Below are 12,829 nucleotides of genomic sequence, written 5' to 3'. Positions count from 1 at the left end.
GACCAGATGAGAGCCAACAAACTGAAGCTCAGTCCAGATAAGACGGAGGCGCTGTTAGTGGGTGGTTCCCTAGACCTGATGGGTGGGAGTTGCCTGCTCTTGATGGGGTTACACTTCCTCTGAAGGAGAAAGTTCATAGCTTGGGGGTACTCCTGGATCCTTTGCTGACATTCAAGGGCTGAGGTGGCCTCAGTGGCCCAGAGTGCCTTCCATCAGCTTCGGATGGTGGCCCAGCTACGCCCCTATCTGGACAGGGATAGCCTAACTACTGTTGTCTATGCTCTGGTAACTTCAAGGTTAGATTATGGCAATGTGTTGGGCTGCCTCTGAAGACGGTTCGGAAACTTCAGCTAGTGCAGAATTCAGCGGCAAGGTTGCTCACTGGAGCAAGATGGTTTGAGCATATTACCCCAATCCTGGTCTGACTGCACAGGCCTGGGCCTCATTCAAAGTGCTGGTTTTGACTATAAAGCCTTAAACAGCTCGGGGCCACAATACCTCCAGGACCGCCTCTTCCCATACCCTGACATCATCTTCTGAGGCCCTTCTTTGTGTGCGGAGGTCCGGAGGGTGGCAACATGAGAAAGGGGTTTATCTGCAGTGGCTCCCCGTGGAATGCTCTCCCCAGGGAAGTTCGCCTTTATGCACCTTTATGTGCCAGGCAAAAACGTTCCTTTTTAACCAGGCCTTTGGTTGATTTGACTGACATCCTATGCCCTTTTAAAATGTGGGGTTGGGGGGGGGGTTAATGGGTTGTTGTTTTTAATTTGATTATGTATTCTGTGGTTTTATATTTTGATTTTATTCTGTGAACCGCCCCAATATAGGGTGGTATATAAACTCAATTAATAATAATTAATAATAAGTGGGGAAAGAGTTAATGGCTACTAAGTGCTGTACTTAAAAACTCCCAATGTCACAGACTCAAACGTTTTCTCCCAAAACATTCAAACATTAAAGGAGTCTTTTGTGACCTGCAATGCAGGATGGCTGGAGAATGACATATATGTTGATTAGCTAAGCATGGACATCAGTGGAGAAAGTAAAGAATTTAAAGTAGCTGAGTGTGTCTCCCCAACCTTCTAGCAGAGAAAAGCTAGAAGCAGAAAGAGGAGTTCCTACTCCGACCAGCTTGACACAGCAGGCCTGAGGTCAGTCTGACCAGGATTGCCTTACACAATATTTCAAAAACAGTGGACCATGGCAAATTACAGACAACTTCCCAAACTCTCATCAAGTTTCAAAGAATCAGTCTGAGTACCGTCTATTGTAGGCACTGCAGTTTACCTCACAGAATTCCCATCAATCCTGAACAAACTACAGTGCCCAGAATTCTGGCTGGGTGGGTGTGGGTGTGCTTTGAATGTCATTTAAAGGTATTATATGCATGCAAGCTCAACTGTACCTTGATTTTCAAAAGAGTTGATTGTGCAAGGCAATTATAAGTTTAAAAAAGCATTATAGCATGGGGGAAAGACAGTGGGATGTCTGCAAAAATAGAGGCTAAGGAAACAGGCTGCAATTTTCAGGAAGAAGGGGGGGGAGAGGGGAAGAAAGCCCAGCTGATAAACTGCTCATAGTATCTCTCTGTTGACAAATAAAATAACCTAAGCTGTGACCAACAGAAACCCAGGAAGAGGAGTTTATATGACCAGTTCATATGCTACAATAAGGGAGGAATCCGATGTCACACTCTTCTGATTGTTTTATCAGCACAAGCATCCCAGCTGGCCAGACAAAAGAATCCCACCTTTCCTCCATCTGTGTGCTGTTCTGGGGGTTCTCCTGAGCCTTCCTAGACCCAGTTTCAACGGCATAGGGGAGCATGCAGGGAAAGGAGAGGGGGAAACCCGTTGCACCAGGACAGATATGACACAGATTTCCTTCATATTCACATATGCTGATTCAACATGCACAGGCACAAATGATAAAATAATGAATTTGGGTCAGTTTCCGCCCTAGTGGGAGCCAGCACAATGCAATGGACCTTTCTTCCGAATTCCCCCCAAGCTCTGAGGCGTCAGGAGAATGGGGGAAGGAGAGGGAAGACAGATCACAACAGTGCAAAGCTAAATTCCTACATATAATTTGAATGGAAATACAACTCACCATGGTGGGAAGACTGTGACCAGGTGGCTTCCCTCCTTCTTGTCTTTCGTCATTACATTGGACTTGGGCTGGACGGGCCTTCAAACAGAGGGTTCATTTAAATACCGATAAGTGTTGTCTACCACCATAAATGGAAAAATTAATCAGATCCTCTGTGTTCTGGTGAATGACTGAAGGTGTCCATATCTTCCAGCCCTGAAAAATTAGCCGGATATGACATGTATCTTAGTTCTGCACACTAGGAATGCCAGTGTTTAATAGGGTTGCAGCTCACACGTGAAAAGACAACATGATTCTAAAATTCAAACATACACTCCACACCCAAAGCACACACTGTTGGGTAATTCAACATCAAGTGGCCTAAAGTACTTTCTTGATGACCACACTGCCAGTATGGGAGGGGGCTGAATTCTTAGCCTCTGGGGCATCCAGTGGTTTTTGAACAGCTGTTGTATTAATCTGGTTTCATAGATCTGATATATAGCAAAGAGAAGTTTTCTGTTTTCCACACTTCACTGGGTATTCTCTTTGTTTCTCTTCCTGCCTTGGCAACTGTACGACAGGTTGGGAGTTTAGTGGAAAGTTTCTTATAGAAGATAACCGTAACCTGTGATGTATGCTATGCGCTTTTGAAGAATTCTAGGCCTTTGAGTTGAGGTGTCAGGCACCGAGCCAGCTTTTCAGGGAAGGTAGTAGCCTCACCTAATCAGATTATCATTCCAAAAGTGAAAACAAAGGAATAGAGACAGGAACTAGCCAAACCCTTCTATTAAGTGTAGCTGCTCTATAAAGCTCATTCCAAAGGGCTGTCATTTAGATATATTATGAATGCAGGGCAGGGAGGGACACGTCAAACCAAAACAAAGACTCTGAGGATTGACTCTGAATTATGCTCTTGCACTCACAGTTTCCTCTTACTTTGTGATAAACCAGAAATGCATCAGACACAGTAAACATCAAAATAATTTAGATTTTGCGGCTAGAGTTTGTACCCTCTTAGATGGGTTTTCTACAGCTAATTTTTACAAGTTTTTTGGGTTAGGTACAATCCCTTATTGCTGTCACTTTACACTTCATGCATCTGATGAAAAGGACTCTATAGTGTCATCATACTATACTAACATCATTGCGGGTTAGTATAGGGAAATTTTTAATGTTTGATGTCTCACTGTGTTTTTAATACTTTGTTGGAAGCCGCCCAGAATGGCTGGGGCAACCCAGTCAGATGGGCGGGGTACAAATAATAAAAATTAGTAGTAGTAGTAGTCGTTGTCATTGTTGTCTCAGCTCTGTTAATAATCCACAAATGTATTGCAGGGTTGCAATATGTCCAGAATTTCCTGGACATATCCAGAATACTGCAGCCTTAAGCAGTGTCCGGGCAGATGTAAGGAAAAGGAAGGAACATTTTATCTATGTGCTGGGAATGCAAATGCATTAAAAAATATTGGGAATGATATACAATGAATTGAAAAAAATGTTTAAAATGAATTTTGTTAAACATCCTGAAGCCATTTTGTAAGGTATCTCAAATCAAGAGTTACCAAAAGAAAAATGGACATTATTTATGTATGCTACAACAGGAGCAAGAATCTTGATTGCACAATACTGGAAGACAGAAGAAATACCATCAAAGGAACAATGGCAAGAAAAACTGATGAACTACGCAGAATTGGCTAAGCTAACAGACAAACTACGAGAGAAGGACAAAAAGGACTTCAAAAGAGTCTGGAAACCATTTACAGTTTTTTTGCAGAAACAACAGAATGGACTGGATTCACTGGCAGGATTTGAATAAACGTTCACAATTTCATTTGAGTAACAGATATTTTAGAGAAATGATAAGGGATTTTGTTTTTGTGTAGGAAAAGCAGGATACAATAAATAAAACTAAATAACTCAGCAGAGGGGGAGTTGAGGGAAGTCCAGAGGAGGGGAGGAAGGATAATTGTATATAACATGATGAATGAGATTTGTATCATTATTTGTTATAAAATTCAATAAAGCAGTGTCAGGGCAGAAAATGTCCAGGAAAATCCGGGTGTATGATGGCAGTGTTGTTTTTGCCAATTTTCCTCAGGAATGGCTGAAAAATGTCCAATTTCTTTTGCAAAAAAAAACACACCAAAAATAACCAAAACCCTCAGCAACTTTTCTGTCCAGATTTCCCCTTTTTGAAATATGGGAACCCTAGTATTGGGGGCTTTAGTAAACTGAAAATATACTGTTGTTTAGCAGCTATATGCAAAAAGCAAATCATGTTACAGCTATAACTATCCTGTTATGTTCATTTCAAGCTACTCATACATTTTTACGAGGGCTGGCCTACCCATGAGGCAAAGTGAGGCGATCACCTCAGGCGGCAGGATTCACAGGGGCGACAGATCTTGCCTCAAAGAAACGCATCACACGCTCGTTGGAAGTCAGATCTGCCGCCGCCTTGCTAACGCCCACCCAATGTTGCCTCTACAGTGGTCTCTTGGTAAATAGGAGGCACTGCTGGTTTCCTCCCACACTCTAGGGAGGAAATGGCAGGGACTGCCCTCTGGGGTCTTCTGCACCAGCCAAGTGTGGTCCAGAGTGGGCTCCTTTCCTCCAACAATGGCCTTGAATCCCAATTCAGTTGTCAGGTAAGGTTGACTTGATTCTCCCCATTGTTCCCAGTGTAGATCTTCACTCAACAAAATTGGGGGGGGGGGCACCATTTTGTAGGTGCCAAAATGTATTGCATCAGCCCTATTTTTTACCCCTTGTTTACTTCTTCAGTAACATGGCTGTATCAACCCCATTTTTTCAGTAGATGCCTTATACCACATTCTTCCACAAACCATAATTCTCTGTTCAGTTTACACAGTTTCAAGAGAACAGAGGACGCAGTCCTTAAAGTATTTCCTTTCACTTTTCCAACTAATAAACAGATTAAAGTTTATATCCATTTTGCAAGGAAAATGTGTCTGGAGCCCTACTAAAATATTTATCACTCACTTTTCTTTTCTTTTTTACAGCCGCTTTATTTTTAATGCAAGACTCATGGGAATTGGGTCACGTGAAATTCAGCTGCAGATTCCCCTGCATGATATAGTATTACCAGATTTGGTTCTATAATCTTTGAGAGTGCTAGCTGGATTAGCAAGCCGCTGCACTGCTTAGCCCCTTTTCAGAGCTGCAAGCTAGCAGATACTTTTGGCGACATTTGGGCATGTGAAAATGCAACTCAGCCACATCCTCACACAGGCAGGTGTAGAGCCCTGGGCCTACTCTAGACAACCTCCTGTAGCCACAGAGGTAGCTTGCAGCTTCAAACAGGAGGCTTTTGCTTAGAAAACACGAGAACGACAAATACATTCTGTCTTTTGCCTGGCCCTCCCCCTGCCATCCTCTCTGCCTTCTGTTCCTGGTCTCTTCCACTATTCCATCAAGGTCATGTAATCTTCTGCCTGGCTCTTTGAAAGGAAATTATTAAGACCCAGAGCCAACCCCCAACTACCATCAAACGATGGGTTTGCTTCCAGGTTGGGAGAGAATCCTCTAAGGCAATGTGTGTGTTTGTGTGTCTCTCCTGCTTTGATCTTAACAGAGTACTAACATTCAAGTCATACCACTTGTGTATTGCCTTGTTCTGTATTGTGGCTGGCTATGATTCTGCTTCACTGAGCAGTAAGCATGTGCAGCAAATATGCCGCATTCTGTTAACCTCTGTACATTTTGTTTATAGCATGAAAAGGAAGCAGGCTGTGAAAGCTGTGACGACCAAATGCATAGGGTGAGTGAAGAAGGAAGGCAGGAATCTATGCCTGAGCTGTCACTGGACACACTTCTCTGCTTATTTTTCTGCTCCCCCCCCCCCCTTGTTGGTTCCATGCTGCAAAGGAGAGGGAAGATTTGTTTGTTTGCATGCTCTGCCCATGCATACAGCAATCTTGCAGAAGATAAACAGGTCTAGTCTTAAGTCAGTGCCTGGATATGAAACCACCTTGGAATAGTGACCATATTGCACTCAATGGAGGAAAGGAGAGGTATAAGCTATATACAGTATTTGTCGTGCCAACTGAAGTAAACAGGAATACAATGGAAATACATTATCTCATAGCACCAAGAGACATTAGACTGCAACATCCAAAATAACAACCCCCAAATGCAAAGGAATATAATAGCAAACTTACCACACCAGAGGAAATACATTGCCTTCACCTGGTGGTTACAAGTTGCCACAGAAGGGAGACCACGTTCCCATGGGCGTTTACAAAAAGCCTTAAAATACCTAAGTTGAAGATGTTGACAGAGAGGGTGCCAGCCCCAGATAAACTGTGTTTTTAATATAAAAAACGTAAGTAGAAAAGCAATCAAATGTTTGGCATTCCATGAATCCTACACAACAGCTCCACTTCGTACCTCTTCCCTAGTTATCATAAATTATGAGGCCATTGCAGTAGCACCGGAACATCTCAACAATTTATCAACACTCACTGTGTGTACTATTCCCCACCACCACCGCTGCTTGTCAACTCTCCAGCAGAAGAACTGGTGCCCGTAGAGCGGTTATCACAATGACATGCTGTGAAATTGGCAGAGGAATGTGACTCCTACCAGAGTTGGCCCATGCCATTTTATTGCCCTCAGAGGCGGCATGTGCGGCAAGAGGCACATCCCAGAATAGTGAGGGGCTGGGAGACACACATCTCGAAGCATGCACCGTTTCAACGGTAACCCCTAAAACATTGTACCGGCCCTAGCAATTGGTTGTGTTGCTTGCACTTGGGCCCATTTGACCATGCGTACATCTCATCCAGGGATGGGGCACCTCATGGCCCCTCCAGCCTTCTCTATTTGGTCCTCAGGACTCTCCCAAATCCATACACCCTCCTGAACTACACCCCTCACCAGCTCTACTTTGAACCTTCCTTGAATGTTTTCATCTGTCCTTGAACTCTGATAATGCTTCTCGCTTGCCTGGATGAAGGACAGAGAGCAGGTGTGGATGTACAGCCAACGGTACAAAGGCAAAACCTGTGTTTATTTGCCTCACCCACCACTGACATGTGGCCCCGGAAGGTCACAGGGAAGGCAAAATGGCCCTCAAGCTGATAAGAGTTCCCACATCTCTCCCACATAACCTAGTTTACTAGAGCCTAAGTTACTCATCATTACGCCCAGGCCTTTGCAAAGCTTGCCTGAGGCCCAGGGCCGGAGTCCCATAGGAATAAAGTTATAAACTCAAACAAAAAAGCAGCCAGTCTGGTTACATAAGCTGGCAGGACCTCTCGGCCAGCTTAGGCCTCCAAGGCCCAGGGCAAGTGTACCTGGCTGCTCTGCATGGGCCTGATGACGCCTGTATCTTTCTCTGGGAACTCCCTAGGCTGCATTGTTCCCAGCGGTCACAGCAGACATCCTGGCGACCCACCCACCCAAGGGATGCACGGCCCACCGTCAGGTCCTGATCCCTCCCTCGGGAATCCTCGCTACGGCCTAATGGCAGCAGCACGTGCAATATTGCTCGGCAGAGGCAGTGTTATCTGCATCAAAATGTCATCCCTTCGGGGATGTAGTGAATAATTATCCGAGTAACAACAATACAAAGAACAAACAAGAGACAGCAGGAGGAAGCGGAGCGGAAGAGTAAATGCCACAGCCTGATAAGGCTTCCTGCGACATGCACGTTTCCCACATGGGCACCGCAAGCCAGGCTGCTTTTCAGGATGGCCTGCTTACCCATTTGCTACAGCAATAGAGATTAAGAGATAGATCTGAAAGGGAGGGCAAGGGGAGGAATGGAGGGCTGCCCGTCACCCTCACGTAGCACAGCCTGCCTTCCTCACGATCTGCTGGCTGCCAGGAGCTATCTTGACAATCATCTCCTCCAACATCCTGAAGGGAGCTAAGATTAGGATGTCATATTGGGGCTGCGAAATCAAAGAGTGACGCTGGGAGGGGAGACAACAAACCCGCGTATCGTAAGCTTAAAAGGTACCAGGGAGTCGGTGAGAATAACGTCGAGGAAGGAAGGAGACAAACCTTTTCAAAACATCCGTGGCAGGCAGGCAGGCAGGCAAGAGGTGAAGGGCACAGGGAACAAGTTGGTAAGGTGGGTAGGGAGCCCCATAATAACCCCAGTGAAAGCGAGGGGTGGGTTCTCTGGATGAAAGAAATGGGGATTTCTGAATGAGAAGTTACATTTGCCCCTTTGGATGCCACAGCGACTAATTATACTGGGATTAGAGGAGGAAGCCTTGTGGGAAAGAAAATAAGTGTCACTGGCTAGAATGATTTTTCACTTTAGATTGTGTTCTCTGTGGCTCCTTTCCAGGACCAGGGAATTGCTTTGCAGTCAAACCACCTTGGGCTGTTATCCTATTATCTATTATAGGCTAGGCAGGGTCAGGCCAGGCCAGGTAAGGAGGCCAGCAAATTACTCCCAGATAGAAAGAATGCCATGCTGGTTGTACAAATGAAAAAAAAAAATCTTAGTGGAATACATTTGCTGGTTCAGACCCAGAGACCTCCCTGCTAAGTAAATTCACACTTGACTCAAAGTTTAGTTTTGGTTTTTGGCAGAATTTAGGCCACAACTTTATTGATTACAGAAGGTGAGTGGTTGCATAGGCTCTGGTTCGACTGGCTCCCTGCACCCTTGCAGGCAGCACTGACCCAGGGCACCAGCGTAGGTCAGCCAAGGGTGAACACTTGGGTAGGCAAAAAGCTGGGAACAGACTATGTTCACCACCCAGATGCCCCCCTGGACTCATTTACGGGCACAACCCCCTCTTGGGGGTTGACCAAACCAGTTGAGTCCCTGGATTCCTTAACGGAATACCCTTCACATAGGGATGGCGAGACCTCTCTCCCATCCCTATCACCTGAACCAATGCCTATCCGCCACACGAGCACCGCGCTCGCCACCAACCACTCACACCTGTAACCAATCCCTTAACCCCGCTGGCACGGAGGTATAGAGCAGCCCATTGGCATGGCCTTATCCACATAATACGCTCCATCCAGTTGGAAGCCAAGCAACTTAAAATCAAGTGGATGGACAGGAAGTAAGTGGAACGCAGATTCCACATCACACTTCCCAAAGCTCCTGATCAGCTTGACCGCTTGGTCGAAGGTGGCATACCTGACAGAACACAACTCAGGAGGGATAGCATCATTTATTGATGTACCCTGTGGGTAAGATAATTTTAATTTTTTTGTGAAAATTTAAGGCTTTATTGCAAATTCAAAAAAAGAGAGAAGACATTTCCGTATCAAACAGAGGGCATCCGGTTGCTGGAAGGGGGCAGACAGTCGGAAATGGTCACCTTGCTATGTTGCAGTGCCAATCTCAGCCAGGAAAGGAGACAGTTGCCGTTATTCGCTGCTCACATTCACCCATTGGTCCTGGGGGTTGTCACTGGAGGTCATCTCAACACTGGGGTCGCAGGAAAGAGCAGGAGCATTCTGCTCTCCGGAGCAGGGCTGGTGGGCCCGGGTTGTCCCCGCCACTGTCAGGCACCGCCTTGTCTGGCTGCTCACTCCTGTCCCTGGAGCAGTGGGGGTCCAGGGCCTCCTCCCCTGCACCATTTTCCTTCCTTGGATCCTCCTGCTGAGCTGGGTCTTCCTTCAGCATCAAAAATCAATCTTTCTTCTCCACCTCCAAATTAACATCGGTGTCATTCTGAGATTTGTATTCTTTGCTGTCCGTCTCAGAGATGGTAGACTCATAAGTCAGGTCCTTGGGATCATCTTCATCCGGTAGTTCTTTCTGGAGAAGCTCAGCCCAGGCGAGTTCCTCCTCTAGAGTAACACCGTCCTTTTTCCTTTTGTTCCCTTTGCCTGATGGGTGGATGGAATGTCTCTTTGGGGACCAAATCCCGTTCCATGACGTTCAGATATCTGAAAGCACGCTGGAACCTCAGAGGAGCAAAGGCAAGGATGACACGTGCTACCGTTCCCAGCCTCTTCTTGGCATGGTGCACAGGTCAATCCAGAGACTGTGCCAGGGATCCTTGGCCAGTGGGGGTCCCTGCAGGCATGGCAAGCTGAGCCCAGGGCAGGAACTTGCAAAGGAACTGGAACAGATACGTCAGCAGATGACAAGGGATCCTTGCAAACCAGACTCCCGGCACGGAAGTCTGTGCCGGACGCCTTGATTCCTTCTGCTCCATTGCATGGAAAGCAATGGGGACAAACTCTGATTCAATTCGTGGGTAAGATAAATTGTGAATTAAATGAAATTCCCCTGGGGCACCACACCCAACGGGGAAAGGTGTAAATCTGAGTAAGGAGGGCACTCAAATGGTCCAGCCATCCTTTTCAACACTAGTTCCTTCCTGATCTTTTTCCTGGCTATATCAGGCATCTCTCTCACTGATTTTTGATTTTGAACTTTCGTGGACCTAGGCCGGTATGAAAAGAAGGGGGTTTTCCGCCCTCAAACAAATACCCAACCAGCCTTTCCTCAAAAGGGCACATGAAAATCAATATTGCAACGAGGAGGGAACTCTCGATGCAGCAAAATTAGTCAAAGCGCTGAACGAAAGCACCCAGAGAACGACAAACGCAAATTGCCCAAGTCACGTTAGCTGAAAAAACTCCAAAGCTGCAACCGCAGCCAAATTACAGGGACACCAGCCGCTATAAGAGCAGGCCGGCAAGCTCCTCAACAGGGAGCGCTCAGGGGCTGAGCCCCAGTGGGGCAAAGCCCCACTAGAAAAGAGAAGAAGGGGGGAGGGGAGAAGACAACTGAAAAGGGGGAAATTAACGAAAGGATTAACAAAATGGAAAGAATAATGGAAAGAAATCACCAAGACGATCCACTGAAGGTAAGTCTCTTGGCTGCACAGAGGACACGCTGTTAGCTTGTTCCAAATGCACGAGCCAAAAGAGGAAGCTCTGGGTCACATGCATAGGTCCCTTGATCCATTTAGACTGCGCCCCATTGGCCAGATTGAAGCCAACATCAAGGGACCTACCAATCGGGTGTTGTGGCTGACCAATCCAACCCACCCACAACACAGGAGGTCAGTCTCCAGGTCTCACTGCAACACGTGCCCTCTTCTAGGGAGGATACAATTTATTAAGCCAATTAAAATATCACAAAATAGTGCTCAGGTTTTAAGAGTTCTCCCGCACTCTTCATCAGAGCAATGGGAAGGAGTGGGGAGAGAGAGGTTTTGTTTTTGTTTTTTTGCTTGAGAGTGATGCCATGAAGTCTGTATCTGGCCACAGTTTAAAACATGGATCCAATTTCACTGATGCCCTGTCCCTTTCTCTGTACCAGGCAGGTAAGCGGTAGTGACACTGGTGCTGGAAGACCAGCTCCACAGTGCTGCCCCACCATGCTGGGTGCTACTGGGTGCTAGGCAGGTATCAGTTTGCCCCGAGGCCTGCAGAAAACAAGAAGCACAAGAATGACTCTGATTCCCTATCACAAGAACTGGCTGTTATCCAGGTCTGTTTCCATGCTTATTGTAGGTGAGACATACAGGTTCCTGGAGAGCTGGAAAACCGGAAACAAGAGAATTTAGGTAGTCCTTATACTATCAGGGCTGGCTGAGACAGAACAGCAAATGGTGTGCCCTCCCCAAAAAAACACCCCAAAGATGACCAGACTATCTGGATTGCTAAGACCAAAAATCCCATGTGCACCATTCCATGGGACCTCAAATACTGCCAAAACAAACTCAGTCTGCATATATCCCATACATTTAAAGCATATGACTTACCCCAAAGAATCCCAGAAACTGTAGTTGCTTCTCAAGGAGCTATAATTCCCAGCACCCTTAACAAACTACAATCCCCATCATTCTCTGGGGAAAGTCATGTGCTTTAAATGCACATGTAGCCTAAGAGTTTCCTGCCCTTTCATATTTAAAATCAAACACCTGAGGCAGCCATCTCTGTCTGCCTAACAGCAGGGCCCACTTCTTAATTCTGCAGGCCAAATCCCCTCATACAAGGCGCATGTCACCCACATGCAGTTCAGGCTGATTTTCCCCATCTTCAAAATGTCTACACAGCAACTCCAGAATTTGACTACTGTTATATAAGTGTATGATGGTGTTGTCTATTCAGAGGAAGGTGTTCAAAACCCACACTTTGCAAACCTCATTTTCTCAAGCACATTTTCCTGCACAAAGAGAGTTTGCCACATATTTTTTCCATATTTTTTGCACAAAGAGAGTTTGCCACATATTTTTTGCCATATTTTTCAGACGTGTTTCCACGAGAGGCAGAAATTCAACAGCCACTGCTTTTTTCTACCATAGAGACTCACTGTTGTGTGGCATACAATAGAATGATGATGATGATGATGATGACAATGATGTGATCAAAGCTTCAACTATTGAACTTCTGCCTGTCATATGGTTCTATGTTGCCAGAAGCTGGGTGGGTAAAATAGCTGCCAACTAGTGTCAAATCAGGAGCAGATATGCCCTGAGAAGTGGACCTGACATGCAGAGGACTTCACAGGAAAGAGATGTGCAAGATCAATTTCAGGGGAACTGCAGAGGAACAGGAATTGCAATCCCACATCCTGTCAGCCTCCGCCTCTGGCTTGCATCACATCTGAAAAGCATAGCTGCATACATACCAAACATTTAAGGCACATTTATAGCACTTTAACAGTCATGGCTTCCCCCAAAGAATCATGGGTACTGTAGTTTGTGCCTCACAGGGTTAGAATTTCAAACACCCTTAACAAACTACAGCTCCCAAGATTCTTTGGGGGCAGTCATGT

The 12,829-nt window shown here is 45.9% G+C and overlaps 1 long non-coding RNA gene across 1 annotated transcript in view; it reads right to left on the bottom strand.

The window, feature by feature from the left end:
* The window catches only part of LOC309363908, an 83,091-nt gene extending 75,693 nt beyond the window's left edge, over positions 1–7,398 (bottom strand). The window contains exons 1-2 of the long non-coding RNA XR_014165642.1: positions 6,273–7,398; positions 2,110–2,304 (exon numbers count right to left, since the gene is read on the bottom strand). This is a non-coding gene — a long non-coding RNA (uncharacterized lncRNA). The remainder of the gene's footprint in view (positions 1–2,109; positions 2,305–6,272) is intronic.
* Positions 7,399–12,829: the final 5,431 nt, after the last annotated feature.

Source organism: Podarcis melisellensis (assembly GCF_964234715.1).
Source record: "Podarcis melisellensis genome assembly, chromosome: 2".
NCBI classification, from domain to species: Eukaryota; Metazoa; Chordata; class Lepidosauria; order Squamata; family Lacertidae; genus Podarcis; species Podarcis melisellensis.
The sequence above is the reverse complement of the archived record's forward strand: the minus strand, read 5'-3'. Positions and strand labels throughout refer to the sequence as shown.